The sequence below is a fragment of the Pipistrellus kuhlii genome, unplaced genomic scaffold (genome assembly GCF_014108245.1).
Source record: "Pipistrellus kuhlii isolate mPipKuh1 unplaced genomic scaffold, mPipKuh1.p scaffold_m20_p_2, whole genome shotgun sequence".
Classification (NCBI taxonomy): Eukaryota; Metazoa; Chordata; class Mammalia; order Chiroptera; family Vespertilionidae; genus Pipistrellus; species Pipistrellus kuhlii.
This window is the reverse complement of record NW_023425515.1, coordinates 104,768,489-104,791,369: the sequence shown is the minus strand read 5'-3', so window position 1 is coordinate 104,791,369 and position 22,881 is coordinate 104,768,489. Positions and strand designations below refer to the sequence as shown.

Below are 22,881 nucleotides of genomic sequence, written 5' to 3'. Positions count from 1 at the left end.
CTCTTTTGAGCCTTGTCTCCCCATGGTACTGAAGCATCTCTTGCTTCTCCAGCTGTGTCTATGATACTTTCCTCCACCTTTTTTTTTTTAATATATTTTATTGATTTTGTGCAGAGAGAAAGGGAGAGAGATAGAGAGTTAGAAACATCTATGAGAGAGAGTCATCGATCAGCTGCCTCTTGCACAGCCCCTACTAGGGATATGCCCGCAACCAAGGTACATGCCTTTGACCGGAATCGAACCCGGGACCCTTCAGTCCCCAAGCCGACGCTCTATCCATTGAGCCAAACCAGTTTCGGATCCATTGAGCCAAACTGGTTTCGGAGTCCTTCTTACATGAGGATGCTCCCCCTCCACTCCTAGGAGTAAGTTCTAGTCCTACTTTATATGTTTAAAAATATGTCCTTCAAGAAAGGAGAATGTTTTGTGGACCATTTGGTTCTTTTGTGTGTGTGGCAGTTTTTAAGTTATTAGTTTTTAAAATCAGTACTTTTTAATGGAAACAACATAACCAAAAATCTGTCACAGAATTTTGAGACCCATTAAAATAACAGTTTAATGAAAGAAAAAAAAAGAAAAAAAAATATGTCCTTCAATAAGTAAAGATTCGTCCACTTGTAGCAATAGAAAAATCTAATGGAAAATTTGAAATTTATTCTTAAACATATCTAGGACAAAATTCTTCTAACCTTATCCCTATAAGCAGAATAGAAGCATATCTTACCTCATGTTGAGAGCAAACACCCAGGAGACATGCTTTTTCACTTGTTTCCTCTTGGATACAGCTAAAGGTGCTTTTATAAGGACTACTCCAGATATGGTTATATCTGTAGCTCAGTTAAACACAGTGTTTACTTTTTAAAACTTCCCCCAATAAAGCTCTGGGATAATTAGGCTCTTCTGCAGAAGGTAAATCTCCCAAGCACAAATGATCTCACTTACTTCCCATTATTTCCTTCTCAGATACAACATCTGACCTCTGAGCCTTCTTTCTTTCTTTTTTCCTGTGTTCATATTCAGCTTAAGAAGTGAGCACCTTAGCATCCTTACAGACAGCGAACCACAGTGGGAATGATGCTAGGGTCCACACATGGCACAGAAAACTAGGAGTCATGACTATAAGTTATAGCTTTGAGGGCTTCTCCCTTTGAATTTGAACTGCACAGAGCAAGAAGCCATTTTCCACACTTCAGAGAGGCTGCATTCTGAGGTGTGGGAGATATAATTGAGATGATATGGCCCAGTCACTCTATATGGCACTCATATTTGCATGAAAAAAATTGAGGACTCTATTTCCAAGGCATAGGTGAGCAGGTGCACCCCTCATGGCAGAGCACCAAAAATGGCCATGGGTGCTGTCCCCAAACTGCCCCTTCCAGCAACTGACCTAAAGACAGAGCTACATGTGGCTACTCTTAGCTGTGCCAACACCATCGAGTTTGCCCAGGACTTTTCTGGCAGGACAGTGTGAGCCCACAAAAATCTACATTTGCACTAAAACATCAGCATTAGTGTAACAAAATGCCCTCTTCCTGTCCACATTGTCAGGCAAGTGTTCGTATTTCAAGAGTATGGGGTGCCAGTCAATCTCCTGAGCACATGGTTATGTATGTATTATGTGTAAACCAAAACTGAAGCTTCAAGCTTAAAAAAGTGTTTTTAGAAACACATGCCAACAAGCCAAGTTGTCTGTATACCTCTTTGAGAAGGTTAGCAGCTGTCAGGTGACCCAGACCCATCAAGGGGCCATCCTGACTTTCATCAAGTACACTGTGAGGATGTCTTTTTGTCTGTGTCTGGAAAATGATTCACTTTACTAACATTAAGACAGGAAATCCCTCCCAATGACTAACTGGTGACCACTTCCTCCAAAGGATCCCTCTGAGTGTAAGCTAGGAATGATGCCCACTCTTGACTGAAATGAATGACATTCTGTAGATGACGCTGGCTGAGACAACGGACCTATAGTTAATAGACAGGATGGTGAGTCCACATACAGCTGTACTTGCATGCTGTTTCGGCTTGAGTTGTACATCCTGGTCTGTGTCACCCACTGAGTAGTGATCTCAGCTGGGTGTGGCCTCACTCAGCAGGGCCCGGGAGCACAGATGGTGAGGCAGCTGAGGGCACCCTGTCCACACATCAGATTACTAGGCCCTGTTGTGAAGCCTCTGCACACCTTCCTGAGAGGTAGAAGCAAGGCTGGCTCTGATTCAGCATTTTCAACCAGGCGCATGTAAGGGAACCCTCCACTTAGCTTAAAACACTTGGAGTTGTTAATACCAATGAATGGGACACTCAGCTGATTGCTGTGCTTAGAGAAGCACACAAGCTGCTTCTGCTGCACTAGCTGTCGCTTCCCAGGCCAGCCTTCAGGGGACTTTTATAGTACCAGCATTACAGATTTGTGATATCCTTCTATTTAATGAGACAAACTCATGGTTGGCATAGGCTGACACACCAGATGTGAGCTTTAAATGAGGACTGAAGCAAACAGTTAATACAGTACCATAATTAGCAGAAAAAATCATGGTTTGATAATGTAAGCACAGATTCACAGGATTTTTTTTAATTACCTGGCAGTATTGTAATTATATATTTTTAAACTTACAAATTTGAAAGTTTTTATGGATAAAATGATAAAACTATGTGTTAGCTGAGGTATATCTTAAAATATTCCAGGGAGGGAGATAAGTGGGAATAGTATAGATAAAACAAGAGTAGTAAAATGTTGTCCTAGATGGGTGGCTCAGTTGGTTGAACTGTTTGATTCCCAATCAGAGCATATGCCTGGGATGAGGGTTCAATCCATATTGAAGAGAATACAGGAGGCAACCAATCAATGTTTCTCTCTCACATCAATGTGTCTCTCTCTCTCTCCTTTCCTCTCTTTCTAAAATCAGTAAACATCTTCTGGTGGGGATAAAAAAAAGAAAAGAAAAGAATAGTAAAATGTTAAACATTGTTTAAACTGGGTGATGGGTAGTAGCAATATTGTGATTTATAAAAAATACATACAGTATTTGGTCATACCATTGATCAAAATACATTTTCATATATATTTGGTCTTCCTTTACAATTCCTAGTTCACAGCTCCCAGAACTCTTGGAATTTCCTAAGTGTAGGGGAAGGTGGGAGGTGTCTTTTTATGTTAATGAGGTGACATTTGTAAAGCACATAAGGATGGGGGCTGGTTGCCAATGGTACCAATCCTGATCAGTACCACTCCAATGTCCTGTTCTCCAGAAAGCAGGGAAGGGCTGGAGGTTGAATCTATGACCAATAGCCAATCAGTCATAACTATGTAGCAAGTCTCTGTAAACCCCAAGAAGATGAGGTTGGCAGAGTTTCCAGGTTGATGAACATGTGGAGATTCGGGGAGAGTGTTGTACCTACAGAAGGCATAAAAGCTTTTATGCCTTTTCCCCACACCTTGCCCTAAGATTTTTTATATTTGGCTGTTCTTGAGTTATATCCCTTCACAATAAACCAGTGACTTACTAAACAAACAAAAAGATTACCTGTCAGGAACGGCTGCTAATAAAACTCTGTGGCTGTGTACAACTAAATTCTTTATGATATGAACACATTAGTGTTTTTTTGAAAGAGTTACAGGGAGTTACATTTTATATGCAGTCTCCTTGTCAAACTTCACAGAGAGCAGGATGCTCACTACCAATAAAGTATAATAATATGTTCCAACCACTTTCTAAAATCAACCAAAAACCTCAGATTCCAGGTTAAGAGGCACTAAATGTTTAAATTATCATCTGACCCTCCTGAGCCCACAGAGGGAAATGCAGATATCCTGTCAGTTTAGGATGTGTGAATGCCCCTAGATTATTTTCAGTGACAGCCCTACTGCATCCTTGGCATCCACATCTCACTGGGAATATAAAAACCGCTGTACAAGGATTACAGAAAAGTACCATTGTTATGGACTGAGTGCTTGTGTCCCATCCTCAGATTCATAAGTTGAGACCTTAACTCCCAGTGTGATAGTGTTTGGAAAGGAGGCCTTTGGGGGTGTTAGGGTGAGATGAGGTTGTGAAAGAGAGCCCTCACAACCTCATGATGGGATTAGTGTCCACAGAAGAAGAGATATTATCAGAAAGGACACAAGGAGACGGCAGTCATCTGCAAGTCACAAATAGAATCTAAGTCAGCTGGCACCTTGATCTTGGACTCCAGCCTCCGGAACTGAGACATTAGTGGCCGTTGTGTAAGTCACTGAGGCTTCAGTAATTGTTATGGCACCCTGAGCAGACAGACAGCCCATTTCATGCTTATAATGTTGTTTGTAATTAAAACAAAGTCATTCTTCATAGACCTTCTGAAATAGCAGTATTCAAGATGGAAACACAGTACTCTTCTTCCTTATCTGCAGTTTCACTTTCTGAGGGTTGTTACCTATGGTCAGCCATGTTCTGAAAATGTTAAATGAAAAATTTCAGAAATACACTATTCATGATTTAAATTGTGTGCTGTTCTGAGTAGTGAGATGAAATTGCACACAATCCCACTTCATCCACTTAGGATAGGAATAATCCCTTTGTCCAGCTTATTCACACTGTGTGTTCTCCCCACCATGTCTCAGTAGTGTCTTAGTTATCAGATCCACAGTTGTGGAACTAGTGTTTTTGTTTAAGTCACCCTTATTTTACTTAATAATGCCACATTCAGATAACTTTTATGACAGTATACTTGTTATAATTATTCTATTCTATTAGCTATTGTTGTTATTATTGCACCTAATTTATAAATTAAACTTTATCATAAGTGTGTTTGTATAGGAAGAAGTTTAGCATATATAAGATTTGGGGGTCTTAAAATGAGTCCTCCATGGAAAAGGGGGCAACAGCAATTCAGGCACTGTCCTTGTGTACCTCACTGTCTAGGACTGATTATAGGGCATTCACTTGAACCTTTTTAGGTAATAATAGATGCACTGTACCCATATTAGCTGTTAGAAATATCAAAGGAACAATTAAACTTTTTGCATTCAATTTTTACTATGTTTTTTCCTCATATGGACTCCTCTCCATCACAGAGAATTATTTGAGTGAAATAAACTAATACAAATATGAAGTTAATTACTTTGCAGGTGATAATGGAAACATGAGGTCTTGATAGTACTTGAGACAGCAGATACATTGGCTAAGGGTATAGGTTCCAGACCCACATCATATGGGTTCAAGTCCTGGGTCTGTTATTTATAAGATATGCTACTTGGACAATTTTCTTAAACTGTCTGACATGATTTCCTGGTTTCTTCATTTGAAATAGAAGACAATAATAGTAGTTCCCTTTTATGGTGGTTGTGATATTTAGATGGGGTAAGATATAGAAAGTGTGTGGAAAATAGTATGATAAGTACACAATAAATATTACCCTTTATTATTTCTTTATATTTATCTTTATTTTATCATGGTACATAATTACACAGAAGAAGTTGTGCTGTCACTGTTAGATATAGGCCACTCATAACGATTAGCTCTTGAATCTGCTGCTTCTATGTTTGAAGGCCCTGCTCAACACAGATCACAGGTGGGCTTCACTGACATGCACATTGCAGTGAAATAGATAAGGAACTGTGGTTCTGGTGATAACGATGGCAGTTAAAATGTGCTAAGGAGTTGCAGTGTACTTAGAGTTGCCCAAACAGAAAATAAATAAAAATAAAAGGACAGGAATATTTATCCTTTGAGGCAATAGGAAACAAATAATTGAAAAAAGGAAATTTAGTTGAAGTCTTGGCAGAGGCAACTTATAATTCACAAGATTTGTACCTTCCCCTCTTCACCTAGACCTCAAATATCACCTACTCTATTAATAACTTATGATGAAGTTTCACTGCAATTAGAAGATAATATAAATTAGAAAACATAATTACTGTGAGCATTGTATGTTTATATCTGAAACACACACCTTTCTTCAAGTTATAATCATGCCACTTACCAATGTTTAATTTGGGCAACTTAATCTGACACTTACTAGCAGGTTGTCAGAGGTTTGACTGCGTGCAGTCCTGTGTAATTAAGGCTTTGTAGAACCTACATTTTCTGTTCCTGAGAGGTAAACAGCCTCTCAATTCTTGGGACTTCTTGAGTGATATAGTGTCTTCCTTATTCTGAAAGGGCCCTGATAGATTTTGAGAAGGAGATGAATTAGGATTGAGCTGGTCCAGCTGAAAAGTCCATAATTAGAAAGTTGCGATTTTGAACCCCACTATGGGGTAAGTCAGTAGGGCTAAAAAGATTTCACTTAATCACATCCAATGGTTTCGTCAATCGTGCTTATGAAATAAAACACTAAAAAAACTCTTGACACCAAAGTTTGTTAGAAACTCATTAGAAATGCAGATGCATGGGCTTCCCTGGCTGCCTATATCCTGTGTGTATTGTTGCACATTGCTGAGGAAGGCAATGTGCTCAGATTCTGCAGGAGGTGGACACCAGAGCTTTGTGTTCAGGACTCTCCAGGCCTCATTTTAAGCATCTCTTCTAATTGGTCCTGATTTGTATCCTTTTCTTGTGATAAAACCATAGTCATAAGATTGCCACACTCCTGAGTTTCATTCTAGTGAATTATCCTATCTAATAAAAGAGTAATATGCAAATTGACTGTCACTCCAATACACAAGATGGCCCACCCCCATGTGGTCAAATATGGCTGCCTCCATGTGGACACAATATGGCCACCACAAGATGGCCAGCAGGGGAGGGCAGTTAGGAGGGACCAGGCCTGCAAGGCAGGGCAGTTGGGGGTAATAAGGCCTGCAAGGGAGGACAGTTGGAGGAGACCAGGTCTGCAGGGGAGGACAGTTGTGGGGGACCCAGGCCTGCAGGGAAGGGCAGTTGGAAGACCAGGCCTACAGGGGAGAAAAGTTGTGGGTGACCAGCTGGCAAGGGAGGGGACCAAGGGGTGACCAGGCTGGCAGAGAAGAGCAGTTAGGGGCAAACAGGCTGGCAGGGGAGCAGTTAGGCATTGGTCAGGCTGGCAGGGAAGTGGTTAGGGGTAATCAGGTTGGCAGGCAGGCTAGCGGTTGGAAGCCAGCAGTCCTGGATTGTGATAGGGAAGCTGGATATCACTCAAGGGGTCCCAGATTGGAGAGGGTACAGGCTGGGCTTAGGGACACCTCCTCCCCAGTCCATAAATTTTGTATACTGGGCCTCTAGTTGAACATAAATGGGACCCCCAAATTTGTATCTAGTTGATCAGAAATGAGGTTGTCCCAGAGAACCTCAAGGTTAAGCCTGGTGTCTGAATGAGAGCAGTCTTATGGATACATCTTCTATGCCAAAACTAACTCAGGAGAAAATAGACAAATGAGACTACATCACCTTTCTAATTTTTAAATTTAAAGTTTTGTTTAGTTATTATCCAGACACTTATTTTCTAATATTAGGTGTACCAGATAATAATGAGATTTTTTAATAGAGTTACACATATGTTGATATGTATGTGATTTCATGTGTATTATATTTTGTTGTATTGACAGTAAGCTTCAAAACTTCATATGTTAAATTTTCTGAAACATTAACATAATAAATATTTTTATACTTAAAATGTCAAATTCCATGCCCCCCAAAAAAAAGCATTTGCAGGAAATTTTATTTTACTTATTTATTTATTATTTTTTTAAATCAATCTTTATTATTCATATTATTACAAAGGTTCCTCATTTCTTACCCCCTCCACCAGGTTCCCACCCCACCCTCCGCCCCCTCCCCATCCCCCATTGTCCTCATCCATAGGTGCACAGTTTATGTTCAGTCTCTTCCTCCTTCCCTTTCCCCGATAGTAAATCCCTTTTCAGATAGTAAATCAGTTACTTAGCATTTTCTCATATCAATAATACCTCCACATGCTTGCAGGAAATTTTAATTCATTACTTTATTTTGAAGAAAAACTTATCGTATACTTTGGGAAGTATATGATGAACATGCTCCATCTCAAGATACTTGTGAACACTGGTTTAAATGCTTTAAAAGCGATCATTTCAGTGTGAAAGACAAAGAACGTCCAGGTCAACTGAAAAAGTTTGAAGACCAACAATTACAAGCATTATTGAAGTTGTGTGTCAAACTCAAAAATAACTTGGAGAAAGATTAAAGATTACTCAACAAACAATTTCTGATCCTTTACAAGCAATGGGATATATTTTAAAGAAAGGAAAATGGGTGCCACATCAACTGAATGAAAGACAAATGGAAAACCGAAAAGTCATCAATAAAATGTTGCTTCAATGGTAAAAAACTGTGACTGGCAATGAAAAGTGGATTTATTTTGAGAATCCCAAATGCACAAAATCATAGGTTGATCTAGGTCAACCATCAACATCCACAGCAAGGCCAAAACACTTTGGGAAGAAGGAAAGAAGGCAATGCTCCACGTTTGGTGGGATCAGGAACGTGTGGTGATTATGAGCTTCTAAAACCAGATGAAACTATTAATACTGATCGCTACTGACAACAAATAATCAATTTGAACCACACTTTGATTGTAAAAAGACCAGAAGACACGACAATTTTGCTTCATGATGACACACCATCATACATTTCAAAAACAATTAAAGACACGTTAAAAGATCTTGCCTGGGAAGTATTAACCCATCTATTCACCAAACCTTGCTCCTTCAGATTACCACTCGTTCTGATTGATGGCACACACACTTTCTGAGCAGCACTTCAAAACATATCAAGAAGTTGGTTCTCTGAATGGTTTGCCTCAAAACAAGAAAAAGGTCTTTTGAGACAGTATCCATAAATTACCTGAAAGATGGTGAAATGTGTAGTTAGCTATGGACATTACTTTGAATAAAGCACTTTTGACATTTCTCTTGTAATTATCATGTTTTTCTTTGATTACAAAATCAGTCATTATTAACCAGTACACCTAGTAAATCAATTTATTTATTTTTTCTATATTTTCTTTAAAGTGTCACTTTGCAACATAGCAAACTTTTATGCATTGTGACCTTAGAGTTTTTAGGTGTAAAAAGTTTGTACTGTCTATGTTGTTTCCTCTTTATTTGTTCTCTTTCTCACTACACAAATCAATTGAAAAGCAAGCCTGGTTGATTGTGTCTTCTTAAGGCCTCTCCTATCTGCTTCTGCACTCCATGGCTGCTTTCTTTCTTGCCAGCACCCTCTCCTTCTCTGGAGCATCTCACCATCCTTTTACAGTTATTTGCCTCTAGCTTCTTTCCCTCTATGCCATCATCCATGCAGCTACTGATATAGAAATGAGAATGTGATCCTGTTCTTACGCATCTCAGCTTCCCTTAGCCACAGGATCCTGCTTGTGCTATCTATCAATATAAAAAAAATTTTCATTATCTGGGATCACTGCTGCTTATCCAACTTTATAATTATTATTTGGCCCTTACTTTTATAAATCCAATATATTTCAGTTGTTTGAACTTATTTACTGGTCCCAGAAAAATAAGTTTATGTTTTCACATTAATGTATCTTTGTGCATAATTTATTTTTTCTGGAGAATTCCAAGTTATGCCTTAGGTCTCAGTTTTAGGTTCATCCCTTCAATGTCATTCTTATTGATCATGGATTCCCTTCTCTCACTTAAAGGTAGGTGCCCCTGAATGCCACCAGCTTCATTAATTATTACATGGCACATCACTATATAATTTATCCTTCATATATTTTCTCCCACAGAAGTTTGTAAGTTTCCCATAGGTAGTATCTTGGTCTGATTATTTATTCATAAAGCTTGAGAACCCAGTACAATACCCAGGGACATGGAAACACTCAATAAGTAATTTTTTTAAATTATTAAATGATGAATAATTAAAAGTGCCACATGTTTGTTTGTTTGTTTGCTATAAAAATTTCAAGTAATAACTTTGATCCTTTTTTGGCAGAGTTAGGTTAAATCTGTTATTCTAAGGGAATCAATTCCTCATCTATAAACAAAATTCACTGAGCTGGGCCTTGGAATAGGTAATTGTGTTATCAGAAAAGTCACATGAATTTGTTTATAAAAATGGGATTGTTTGGTCTAATACATTTTCCAAGAAGTAACTTCATATCTGTTCTAAACATTCCTTTGCTAATGATATTTTACCATTTGCTATGACAACAATGAGACAGGATTGTGTATTCTAGCTATCTAACTGTGCTAGTAGTCAGGGTTCACAACAATGATACAGCCTTTGCTCTTGTGTTTTCTATGGTAAGCAGCAGATTTTCACTGAGTGTCACCTGTCCTGAGTCCTCTGAACTATGCTTGGATTTGCTTGGATTTGTTCGTTCATATGCATGGTGTCTACCTCTTCTGAACTCCCCTTTCAGGATAGACATTTTACACCTTCTTCTCTTCTATTTTCAGTATTCCCCTTTAGTAGCTTTATATCCAGGAGGATATCTGGAATCCATATTGTTTTGACTTTGTTAAATTGACATTTGTTAAATAGAGCACAGGCTGGCCAGTGGTTAGCCAGGGATTAACCCAACAAGAGAAGTTACAATAGAAAGTTCCTGAAGAAAGTAGATGATGACACACATCAAGGGGCAGTCAAGGCAGAATACAGACAAGAAGAAAAATAGGATCTGGAGCACATTATGTCCCTGGGTCTGAGTACTTTGGGGTTCTAGGGCTGAGGCCTGATTGGTCAACTCAAACCCAAAGAGTTTTCTCCCACAAACTTCTGTGGGAGAAAATATAGAAGGATAAATTATATTCTGACATCTCCCACGTGTCTTATTGAAGGGGGTGCAAAAATGGAAAGGCCTGGGAAGCAGGGAAGATGGTTAATCCAAAGTTTGTTGGGGAAGTCATTGAGAAACTTACATTGACTTATGACTCTGCAGTTTGCTCTCTTAGGTGTGTGCTGGCATGAGGGTCACTGTCAGTTCAAGATCCCTGCAGGCCACTTGGCCAAATAAAATGGATGTTGAGGAAGCAATACCATGAAGTAGCTGAGCTGAGCTCTCAAAACATGACTATTGAAACCAAGCCATGGGCATATTGGCCTATCAGAGAAGGCTTGACTGCATATTCTCTCTGTTAAGTACTATGTTGTGCATGAATTTCTTTACTATAAATACAGTTTGCCTATTATTTTTCCAAGAAGAACCCAGAGAACAGATTTTCTGTCATGTTTTCTTAATTACTATTGTCTTGTGAGGGTATTTTTATTGATTTCAGAAAGGAAGGGAGAGGGAGAGAGAGATAGAAACATCAATGATGAAAGAGATCAGCTGCCCTCTGTATGCTCCACACTGGGGATTGAGCCAATAACCAAGGCATATGCCCAGATCAGAAATTGAATGATTACTTCCTGGTTCATAGGTTGATGCTCAACCACTGAGCAATGCCAGCCAGGTCCTCATTCTTGTTTTGTATTCCATAATCAAATTACTTTTGAATTCTTCTAAACAGAGAGTATGTTAGTTATAGTAGCGTACATGTCAATAAGATGTATTGCTACATGGGTTCAAAGCCTTTTATAAAGAAAAACTCTATGCAGTTAAAAAACTTCAAAGCCTCAAGGTAAAGTGAAACAGAGTATGTAGCTGTCTAGCACAGTGTCTGATTCATAGTGGGCATTCATTATTAATTTAGAATCATGTGGATGTATTAGAAGTACAATCAATCAACTTGAATAAAAAAAGCTCCCTCAAAATTTAACTGTGTATTCTCTGTAGGAAGCAATGTGTTTTTAAAAATTAAGAAAAGAAAAACCTGAGAATATTTTATTTATCATTCCCTGACACCTCAAGAAACTTCTTCATGAGTGTGACGTTTTGCAGTCTGAGGACTGACAGTGGCTGACAGATCCACTGTCAGACTGAAGGTGGGAAGGTTTCCCTCAGCACTGCTATAGAATTTCAGATTGACAAATCTGCAGAAGAAATTATGAAGCAAATGAAAAGAGATTTTTTTCAGTTATAATGTTTACAAAATGCATGGATTCTTAAATTTATACAGTTTTATAATTTAAATTTATTGTTTAAAGTACTACAGATGTCCCATTTTTACCCTCAATTGACCCCCCTCCTCCCCACTTCTGTCCTCTCCCAATGCCTTCATCCCACTATTGTCTGTGTCCATGGGTTATGATTCAATGCATTTAAGTTCTTTAGTTGACATCTTCCTTCTTCCCCCCTTTCTCTAAGATCCATCAGTTTGTTGCAAGCTTCCATGATATTGAATCTATTTTGTTTGTCAGTTTATTTTGTTCATTAGATTCCACATATGAGTGAGATAATGTGATACTTGTCTTTCTCCCTGACTGGCTTATTTCGCTTTAGCATAATACTCTCTAGGTCCCTACAAGAGTAAGAGATCTTTCTATTTTATAGTTGCATAGTATTCCATTGTGTAAATGTATCACAGCTTTTTTATTTATTCATTTATTTATCCACTCATCTACTGATGAGCACTTGGGTTGTTTCCAAATCTTAGCTATTGTAAACAAAACTTCCATGAACATAGGGGTGCATATGTTCTTTCTGAATGGTGTTTAATACTTCTTAGGATATATTCTTAAAAGTGGGATCATTGAGTCAAATTTTTTGAGGGAACTCCACACTATTTTCCATAGTGGCTGGACGAGTCTGCATTCCCACCAGCAGTTCCTTTTTCTCCACATTCTCACTAGAACTTGTTGTTCATTGATTTATTAATGGCACCCATTCTGCCAGGTGTGAGGTGGTATCTCACTGTCCTTTTAATTTGCATCTCTATGATTATTAACGATATTTTATAATTTGAAGATCCAAAGTGGTACATAATGAAATGTGATTTAGGGTAGTATTTGTTTAACCAGAGTATTTCATACCAGCTATTGTTTATTTTTAATTTTTTTTAAGTTTAAAATTATCCTGAACTGTACTTTGCCTTCAAACCCTTTCATAGGACAATGAATTCATACCCTCTGGGGGTATAAGAGAAATATTTCAGAGATCATATTCAAGTCATAAATTATTTTGAGGTATCACTTTTTATCTTAAAAATTCAGTTGAAAATAATATTGTTTTCCTTAATGTGCTCAATATTGTTTTTTGTAGTACTGTTTTAAATTGCTTGCCATTAGATAAAATTGGGACAGTAAAAATTCCAGTGTTCTCCTGTGGTTTCCTGTTTTGCATCTCATTGCCACCAGCACATAGCTGATCAGTGCAGGAATGTGCATACTCCAGAAAAACAGCAAAGATGCAAAGATGAGTGAATAGTAGAATAACATAATATGACTATAAACTATTAAAAAATTACTCTCTATTTCTGAAAAGCCTACCTTCTAACCTCTACTGTGTCTAATGGCCTTTCTGAGAGTCCTCAAAGGGAAGCCTTGGCTTTCAGAGCTTGCACACTCCTGCCTTGTCTGTGGTCCACCCTAGGTGGGCATACTGTCAGTTGTATAACCACCATCATTCATTCTGGATTGGAGGAGAGGTCACAAAATTTAGACCTTGTTCCTCCACCACCTCACAGTAAAAGTTCATATGAACCATTTGCTTTCTTGAATTCTACTCTTCTCTTTTGTAAAATTTGAGGCTGGGTTTGAGATTAATATGCAAGATACCTTCCATGTGTAACTTGATATGATTTTCTCTCTCTGGCTATTGATTTTAGCTTTAGAAATGTCTATGGACATAGGGAATAGTTAGGGCTCTCAGGAATGCTGAAGAGAAAACAGCTTGATAAGTGGAAAAGAGAACTGAATTAGTGGATACTTAGTGCTGGGACTGACCAGCAAACCCTGAATGATGAATGAACAGATTACTCTGACACTCCTTTCTGTGAAAGAGAAGGCTAAGGGATTAGTTTGCTTTAAAAGCAAATATCAGTCCTATTCACCTACCTTCTTAGGCTTTTATTGTCATAATAGCTTGAATTAAAATTAATCTCTAGATACAATCAGCAGGGTAAGTATCTTGAGAAAGTATATGCTTCTACAAGGTCAGATTTTAAAAGACTAAACATAGAGTTTCTAGCAAAACACTCTAGGGATCGAATTTATTTGGAAAAGTCAAGGTAGGAGCTGCTGCCTTTGGCAAGGTCCCCTCGGAGTCCCCCAACCTTTTGGAGAATCCTCCTTACAGACATTCCAACCAAGTTCCATGCTTCCCCATGACTTGGTAGGTTTACAAACAATATGGGTATAGGCAATTATATCCTCTTTATAAGGCATAGTCTGAATGCATGTTTTTGTTTGTTTGTTTTGTTTTTTAGCAATGTGAGTTTTGTATTTATGTTCACTTGGTCACATATGATGACTTCAGATAATCAACTTGACAGGTATCCAGGGAAAATTTGAAGGAATAAGAAATTTGCCTAATCAGTGAATAAGAATATTTTTCTAGGGACTATAGAAAAATGCTGGTTAAAATAAATTGCAGAAGACACCAAAGCAGGGAAGGGGTAGGGAGAAGGTAAGAGGGAAGGGGTAGAGAGGGAAGGAGGGAACATTCTCTAGGAACCAATGTCATTATAGTCTCTCTGCTGGGTCTGTGGTGTTTAGCTCAGTGGCATGAAATGATTTCAAAGTATATCAAATTATTGTTAATTGTATACTATTAATTATTTACTATTACTTATTACTGTTAATCATATATAAATATTATATGAAAACTGACATGGCATTGTTTATTATGTCAGAGAACTTATGACTGGAATCAAATGGTGCTTAATGTCCCTCTCTTTCATCCTGTTGCCTCCTCCTTCAGCAGGTCTCCCATTTGGGGTCTTGTGGAGGATGAGAAGAAAATGAATAAATCACCCCTGCCCATGTTTTCCTTTGTTTTAGTTTTCAATTCTCCTTACAGCTCTTCCTCTGAGTCTGTTTCCCTCCAATTACAAACTGTACTTCACCCCAACTGAACTCACTGCTCTGTGGACACTTCCTTCAGCTTAGAACTTCCACCTACCCTATCCTCAAATGCCTTCATTTATAGTGATCTGTCATGTCTTTCAGGTCTCAGATTGCAGTTTACTTTCTCAGAGGGACCTTCTTGACAAGTCAGAATATGGAGCCTTGGTGACCTTCAATCACCTTTCTGAGGACTGACTTGATTTTGCTTAGACTCTGCCTGGGGCTGTTGGGACTCTCCTTAAGATATTAAAAGACTTTGAATAGTAAATACATCTCTGTCTGGACTGGCTCGAGCCCTTCACTGATGATCCCACTCTCATCCTGAGCTTGTTTTTTATTGATTTTAGAGAGAGAGGTCAATTAGAGAGAAACATCAACTGATCATCTCCTACACATCTCCTACTGGGATCAAGCCTGAAACCCAGGTATGTGTCCGGGAATCAAAGCATTATTCATGGTGCATAAGATAATGCTCAACCAACTGGTCCACACAGGGCATGGCTGAAATTTTAATGAATGAGGGCAACTAAATATTCAAATTTTTCCTTGTTTAAAAGAGGCTTGGGTTACCTTAATCATGATCATATTATATGTGATCTCAGAACTGAGAAGTTGAAGAAAACTTCATCTCTGACCCATGTAGGGTTAGGTAGCGAGAGAATGGCTCTCTCTTTAGGAGCATATAAAAGGTTGTCCTGCTTTTATTCAAAAACTTTCAGAATTCTAATGTTTCCCAGTGATCAATTAATCATGGTTCCATCCATAGCTCTTAAACCAGGGGACACCATACAAAGTCCTGACTCAGTGAAATACTGTGACATTTATTACAAGCATTAACAGTAATTCACCATTCATCAATCAGAGCAGTCAGCTACTGTACTTTATAGTCATACATAATACGTATTTTACTAGTTGTCTAGAATATTTTATTCATCCATTAGTCTCAGAGGCTTTGCAAACAGCTTGTAAATTTAGACTGAGACTCAGATCCTGAATGGTGTAGTGCTCTTTTTATGGCTAATTTACAGCCCATGTTTTATTTGTGCCAAGACTCAGACTTTCCTACTGATTAAGGTTTGAAATATGCAGCCATAGACTCTAGTTTTGTATTGGTCCATCAGTAAGAGGAATGGAGCATGTTTCCCCATACTGCCTGTCTTTTTGGAGTTCAATTCATAGCTGGCTCTTGGTGAGAATATCAAAAGCAGTAGCAACACTAACCTTCCTGGAATCAATCAACCCATTTAATATACTAGAAGAAGTCTTTTCTGTTTAGTGTATTTGTTCATTAAATTTATATTTAAAACATAAAAGTGGGCATTCTTGAGGAAGTCAAAGACATCTTTAATTCTATGGCATCATTTATGCATGGAAATTCATTTTCTTCACAATTGAATTCAGATACTTATCAAACATCCTTATGGTTTTTTTCTGGTTTGGAAAAAAAAAAAAAAAAAAAAAGAACTATCCCTGGCTTATTGATCAGTGGTTAGAACTTTAGCCTGCATAGCAAATGGTCCCAGGTTGGATTCCAGCTAAAGGGCAGGTACCTAGGTTGCCAATGGTACATTCCCCTCCACAGTTGAGGTTCATGCTGAAGGCATCTCTTATACAGATGTTTTTCTCTCCTTCTCCCTCTCTTTCTGCTTTCTCCATCTTTTCCTTTTTTTATTGTTACGCTCACTTTCTCCCTCTCACTTGTCCCCCTCCCTCCCTTTTAGGAAGAAGCTGCTTCATGGAACTCACTTTGGGAAATGCTGACTTGAGTAAAAGGTTAAGGAACTCTTTTTTCTTCTGTATGAGAATTAAACTACAAGTTAATTCTCTAACTGTGTTCTCCCAACATCTGGGTAAAAATGGGATTGTGCTACAATCTACATTTTCTGGGGTAAAATTGCTCTTGAAGCATGAACACCGTATAGGAAATCATGGTGTTGGGCTCCTCCAATCATGCGACTTTTATAATGGTTATATCTCTTACAGAGACTTTGGAAGTTATGCTTATGGAGTTGTTACAAAAGATGTTGACTCTTCAAGTACAGGGACCTTCTAAGCTGGGAACTCCCTTTACTTGGTCAATGTGAGCCTTGTTTCCTGACACATGAGCCATCACCTGGAGAATCAGAGCAGCCAGATCACAGATGGTTATGTGGAGTCTTGTGAAGACTGTCCCACTGAAGAAAATGCTAATGACAGACGCCCTTGCTAGTAAGCTAGACCTCCTATCCTGTATCCCGCAGAGGACACAGGTGTCCAATGTGGCTCATCATAAGGTTAATTAAACTAAGAAAACACCACGATGGGTGAGAACCTGAAAGTCTAACCACTCAAAAAAAAATAGATATCAACTCATATAACAAAGAATTTTTCAAAGAAAATATTTTCCAAGTCACTTTTGAATGAGTCTTTGCTTTTTTTTTTTTTTTTAGATGTTTTCTAATAATGTGCTCCTCTGCTCTGTGATCTGCACAGCCTTTTTATAAAGATGGTAGGCAAAGTCGTCCCTATGTTCTGCCTGAGTCATTTAACCTCTAGTGAACTTTTTTTTTGCTTTTTTGCATTTTCCAGTTCTTTTGGCTACATCCTAGATCCATAAAAACGGCCTGTAATAAATAGGCCATAATGAATGGCCTGTCATTATGCTATAAGATATGCAGAGTCAATTCTATGGTCTGTCCTATCTTATGACTAAATTCAACAGTGATAGTAGGAAAAATGAAAATATATTTGTGATTTATTAGAAAAGAGGCAATTCTAGATCCTTTATCCTGTTTCCCTTGTGGTGTTGAAAAATAGAAATATTTTCTTAATGAATCCAGATGAAAACCCAAAGAACCTTAGGAGACATCTACTCTAGACCCATGAGTGGGTATAATAGGAATTGCTAATGTTATACCTCTACAGAAAATATAATCTTAAACAATCACTAACTTCTAATTTTGTTTTATGACCAAGGAGAGATTTAATTTAATTTAAAGCAAGAAGCTATACCCAGAGAGCCAGAAGAGTCATAGGGGCAGCAGGATGTGAATGTTACTAATTCCTACAAGGAAGACAAATCATGTAACAAGATATAAACAATTTCATAAAATAATAGTCTGGGTTCACCTCTTGAGTGTGTCCCTTTTAGAGGAGGTTGGACAGTGCTTCAATGTGGTCTAACACTTTCTGCTGGGCGTGCTGGCTCTGCCAAGGACCACCTGAAATGAGCTACAAAATGATCTGCAGATTGCTGTAAATTTGTGCTGGGCTTGGATGTACGTAGGAGAGGCCAAGTTTCAAACAAAGGCTGGCTGCAGCCAGTGCTAAACATGTGGCCATTTAAAAAGAGGTAGGGTTGCCCAAACCGGTTTGGCTAAGTGGATAGAGCCTGCGGACTGAAAGGTCCCAGGTTCGGTTCTGGTAAGGAGCATGTACCTTGGTTGTGGGCACATCCCCAGTAGGGAGTGTGCAGGAGGCAGCTGATCGATGTTTCTCTCTCATTGATGTTTCTGACTCTGTCCCTCTCTCTTCCTCTCTGTAAAAAAATCAATAAAAATATATTTTTAAAAATTTAAAAGAAAAAAGAGGTAGGGTCCATAGTGAGGCCAAATTCTGCTTGATTAAGAGGCTTTTAGGAAAGCACAAAGTATGAACCAAGGTAGGTCATTTAATGGGAAAGCCTCTGAAAAATAACTTTGGTCAGACCACAAGTTGCATAGTACAAGCTTTCAGGGGATCACCAGGGCAGGGCCAATAGTATGAGCCAGGTTGATGGAAACTCAGGTACACATTTGCTGACTCTGTTAGGGGTAAATCTCAGAAAAGAAACAGTGGCCTGAGTTAACACTTCTTTCTGGGAGAAAGCTTCCCTTGAGTTCTTGCCCTGGTGCCAGACAAATCCGTTCTTCCCCATAGGACCCTGGCACCTTTCTGAGCTGCTACTCCAGTGCTAGAACTTAGAGGGACCAAATCTGAGTAAGTCAATGCTCAGGCCCTTTAAGAGGAAATTCCTGGGTCTCTAGGAGCCTGTGCATCACTTAGACACACTTTATGCTGGTTTTTACTGATAGCAGTTATGTTTACTTTCCTTCCCAGAATTGGGACCCTAGGATCGGGGGCCTGGTGTGAGGGCCTTTCTCCTCAAGAGGGCCTCCATAGCCAATATATCCCTCCCAATTTTAAACTGCCACATATGGGTGTAGGACCAGCCTGTACTGTGTCTCCACCCCTTCTACCAATCTTAATGTGGCTTCTTCATTATATCCTTTGTTGTAAGACTTCCATTCAGCTCATTTCAGGTGGTTCTGAATGATCATTGTTTCATAGTTTAGTTGTTGTTTTGATGTGGTCATGAAAGGATTCAAGTACAGCATTTACCTATGCCAACATCTTGACTGGAACCTCACAAGGCTAATTGACTTTGACAACAAATTTCCTAAAAGTCAGAAAGAAAAGCAAAACTATAGTAATGAATACATTAATAACTTTCAAATAATTTATATTTATTGCATTTCCCAAAAGACATATAAAATATATTTTTATAAAAAGGATTATTTTTGGGTACAATTTCAAGAGATTCTGGTTATTCTTTGGCCTGGATCATGTTACTGAAGCATACTGTTAATCTGAAGAGTTTAACATTGTTTCAGTTTTACACCAGTCTTTTGCCATAAGCTGTAATACTTCTTAAAAAAAAATAGGAATCCTCAAAATGTTCATTTTAACCTCTTTTCTTTTCTTTAAAAATTATGTTTATCAATTTCAAAGAGGAAAGATGAGGGGAAAAGATATAAACATCAATGATGTGAAAGAATCATTATGTATATAAAATTAAAATGTCCTTTTAAACTTAAAATTCAAAAGCATTACTTATATTCATGAAAAAGGAGACATATGTAAAATTTTAAATAATAAAAATTACATTCACAAATTTATGTATCCATAACCACTGTATATTTCTGTAGGTCAATGCTATATCCACTGAGCCAAACCAGCAAGGGCAAAATATATTCAAAGTTACATTTTTTCAGGGAGTTGTGTTTTATAAATTCATAGACTTCCTTATTATAAGTAATTTATGCAGCCAGATACATCCCAATGCAAACATCCCATAGATATAACTCTACTACTAACAAATATTGCTCATTCTTTCTTAGAATATGTCATTAACCTTGTCCTGGATTTGCCTGGGTCACCTTCTTTTCTTCCCAGTGGTGTTGCCCCCATCTCAAAAAGAAATGAATACATCACAGACATTTAGTTCCTCTATGCATCTAAAGCTTTCACATACTCTGATTTTGCAGTTCATTCAAACCATGAAACACATCCTTCCCTTGTACCAAGTTTTATCTATTGTAGTACTTGGGCATCTGATGGCTTAGGTTCAAAGCTTAGTGGCTCTATACTAGCTAGGAGCATTTGAACAAAAGTCAGCCTTTGTTTATTATCTGTTAAATTGAAATAATGCCACCTACCTTATAGGATGGTGATTAGGGATTACACTCATATAAGTCATGTAATAAACAACCAACTATTCAATAAGTCTTACCAATTGTTTTACTATTTGTTATTGTTTCTTACTATAATTTGTCAAGGATGGACAGCTTGCTCTCCTGTTGGACATTAATATACCTAAAGAAAAGAAATAACGTTTTCTAGATGCTTTACTGTTTGAAAATTTCCTTCACAATTCTGATATATCCACTGATTTGTATGTTGATTGCTCTTTAATTAATTAAAAACACAAACACAGAGAATTCTAATCTATCTCAATAACAAGAAGTTCTCAAAACCAAGAACTCTGGATTCTGGGTATACCTACATAACTGAAATATTATTTTTTTCTCTAACTGATACAGAGTCCTAAATGAGGAAATTGATATCCTACCTAATAAAAGAGTAATATGCAAATTAACCATCACTCCACTCAAGCCATGCCCACCAGGCACGCCCAACAGCAAATCAGAGCAATTATGGAAATTAACCCCACCAAGATGGCTGCGGCCACAGAGAATAGTTGAGAAGCTTGCGTTTCCCTGGTAATAGAGGAAGCCAAGCTTTCCACACACCCTGGCTGGCCTAGGCCTCCAGGATACAAAGTTTCATTTATAGAAGGTAAACAAATCCAAACAGAAATGGTGGCAGCCATGTAGCAAACAGGAGGCTTGGCTCAGCTCCAGGCTACAAAGTTTCAATTAATAAATTCCAGATACCAGGGCCTCTGCTTGGGTCCCTAAGGGGAGGGTCCAGCCTGCAAACCACCACAGGCCCCTCGCCCAGGCCATCCCATACCACAAGGAAACCTCCACCCTGATCTGGGACACCCTTCAGGGCAAACAAGCTGGCCCCCTCCCATGCAGCAGGCCTCTATCCTATCTGATAAAAGAGTAATATGCAGATTGACCATCACTCCAACATATAAGATGGCTGTCCCCATGTGGTCAAAGATGGCCCCCATGTGGACACAAGATGGCTACCACAAGGTGGCCAGCAGGGGAAGGCAGTTGGGAGGGACCAGGCCTATAAGGGAGGGCAGTTGAGAGGGACCAGGTCTGCAAGGGAGGGCAGTTGGAGGCAATCAACCCTGCAGGGGAGGGCAGTTAGGGAAAGGCCAGCAGAGGAAGGAATTTGGGGGCAAACAAGCTGGCAGAGGAGCAGTTAGACATCAATCAGGCTGGCATGGGAGTGGTTAGAGGGAGATCTGTCTGGCAGGCAGAGCAGTTAGGGGCAATCAGGAAGGCTGGCAGGCGAGCAGTTGGGAGCCAGCAGTCCTGAATTGTGAGAGGGATGTCCGACTGTCCAATTGTGAGAGGGCAGTTTAACACCCCTTGAAGGGTCCCAGATTGGAGAGGGTGCAGGCTGGGCTGAGGGACATCTTCCCACCCCATGCACAAATTTCGTGCACCGGGCTTCTAGTGATCTAATAATCATGCTACAGAATGACAATGCTATATTTAAGGTATGTGCAAAGAACCCACCTCAAATTATGCTAATTTGGGTATGCCAGGTGTTTCCTTCTATGTCCCCAACTAATACAGCTTTCTTAAACTATAGTAGCCATAGAGAAAAATGTCATTTCCCCCCAGAATATTTTTCTAAACTTCCTTAGGATTTGTAAAAAAAAAAACAAAAAAAAAAAAAACACAATTTTTTACAAATCCTAAGGAAGTTTAGAAAAATATTCTGAATGGCTTTAGATGAGACTTTGTGAATGATTTTCCTCCTATTGTTAAATTCTCCTGAAATAATTCTGTAGATAACCACTGTGATGCACTGTTTCTCTAGACATCTGAGCACAGGAGAGTGGTGATCTAATGTTAGAAAGTACTTAATCTCATTGTAAAAATGTAGAATGAGTATATACAGGCAAACAGACATTAAGAACATGTTCCAATTTTCTTAACGTCTTTAAATGTGTTCAGAAGCTCAAAGGCAAGTCTTAGAAAGTACTCCATTGATAAGTCAGTAGGACTATATAAAACACGAGTGACATCCTGAGTAATGAGAAACTTATAAAAGCTGAATGGCCAGTCTCTTCTGCCAATGCATTGTGTTGTGAGAAACGCACAATATTTTGGTTTCGGTTATTTGCTTGAAAATGATGAGGCAGGATGGTGGGACTTAGGCACAGATTCCTTAAAATGAGCTACAGTAAATAAAGATACACTGTTAAAAATAATGAAGCCAGGTGAGACTTTTACTTAAATTAACTTTTACAAAGACGTGATTGTTGACGCAGAACTTCAATATGGACTTGGTGACTCCATGTAGAGAAGTGTATCAAAGTTGAAGATGTTCATCATGAAAAAGTCAATGAGTCTTGATTAAGTTTACCTGATTATTTTTCTTGAAAGAAATTATGAGAGATTATTCAAGTTAACTGCCTATATAGTACAGTTTTTTAAAATATGTTTTTCAATTCTAGAGTTAATATTACTCAGACTATCAACTGAAAGGATTCTATGATGGAACAGTATAGGCATGATTATATGTTAATGATTTTCTAAAATAAAATACAACTTAAAAATAATATAAAGTGTTTATGAATAAATAGTGTTGG

At 38.5% G+C, this 22,881-nt stretch overlaps 1 long non-coding RNA gene across 1 annotated transcript; it reads left to right on the top strand.

The window, feature by feature from the left end:
- The first annotated feature begins 411 nt into the window (after nucleotides 1-411).
- Nucleotides 412-22,333, top strand: LOC118723880. Its single transcript, XR_004989400.2, has 3 exons — nucleotides 412-553; nucleotides 5,450-5,454; nucleotides 22,321-22,333. It is a non-coding gene; the product is annotated as an uncharacterized LOC118723880 (long non-coding RNA).
- The last annotated feature ends 548 nt before the right edge of the window (nucleotides 22,334-22,881 follow it).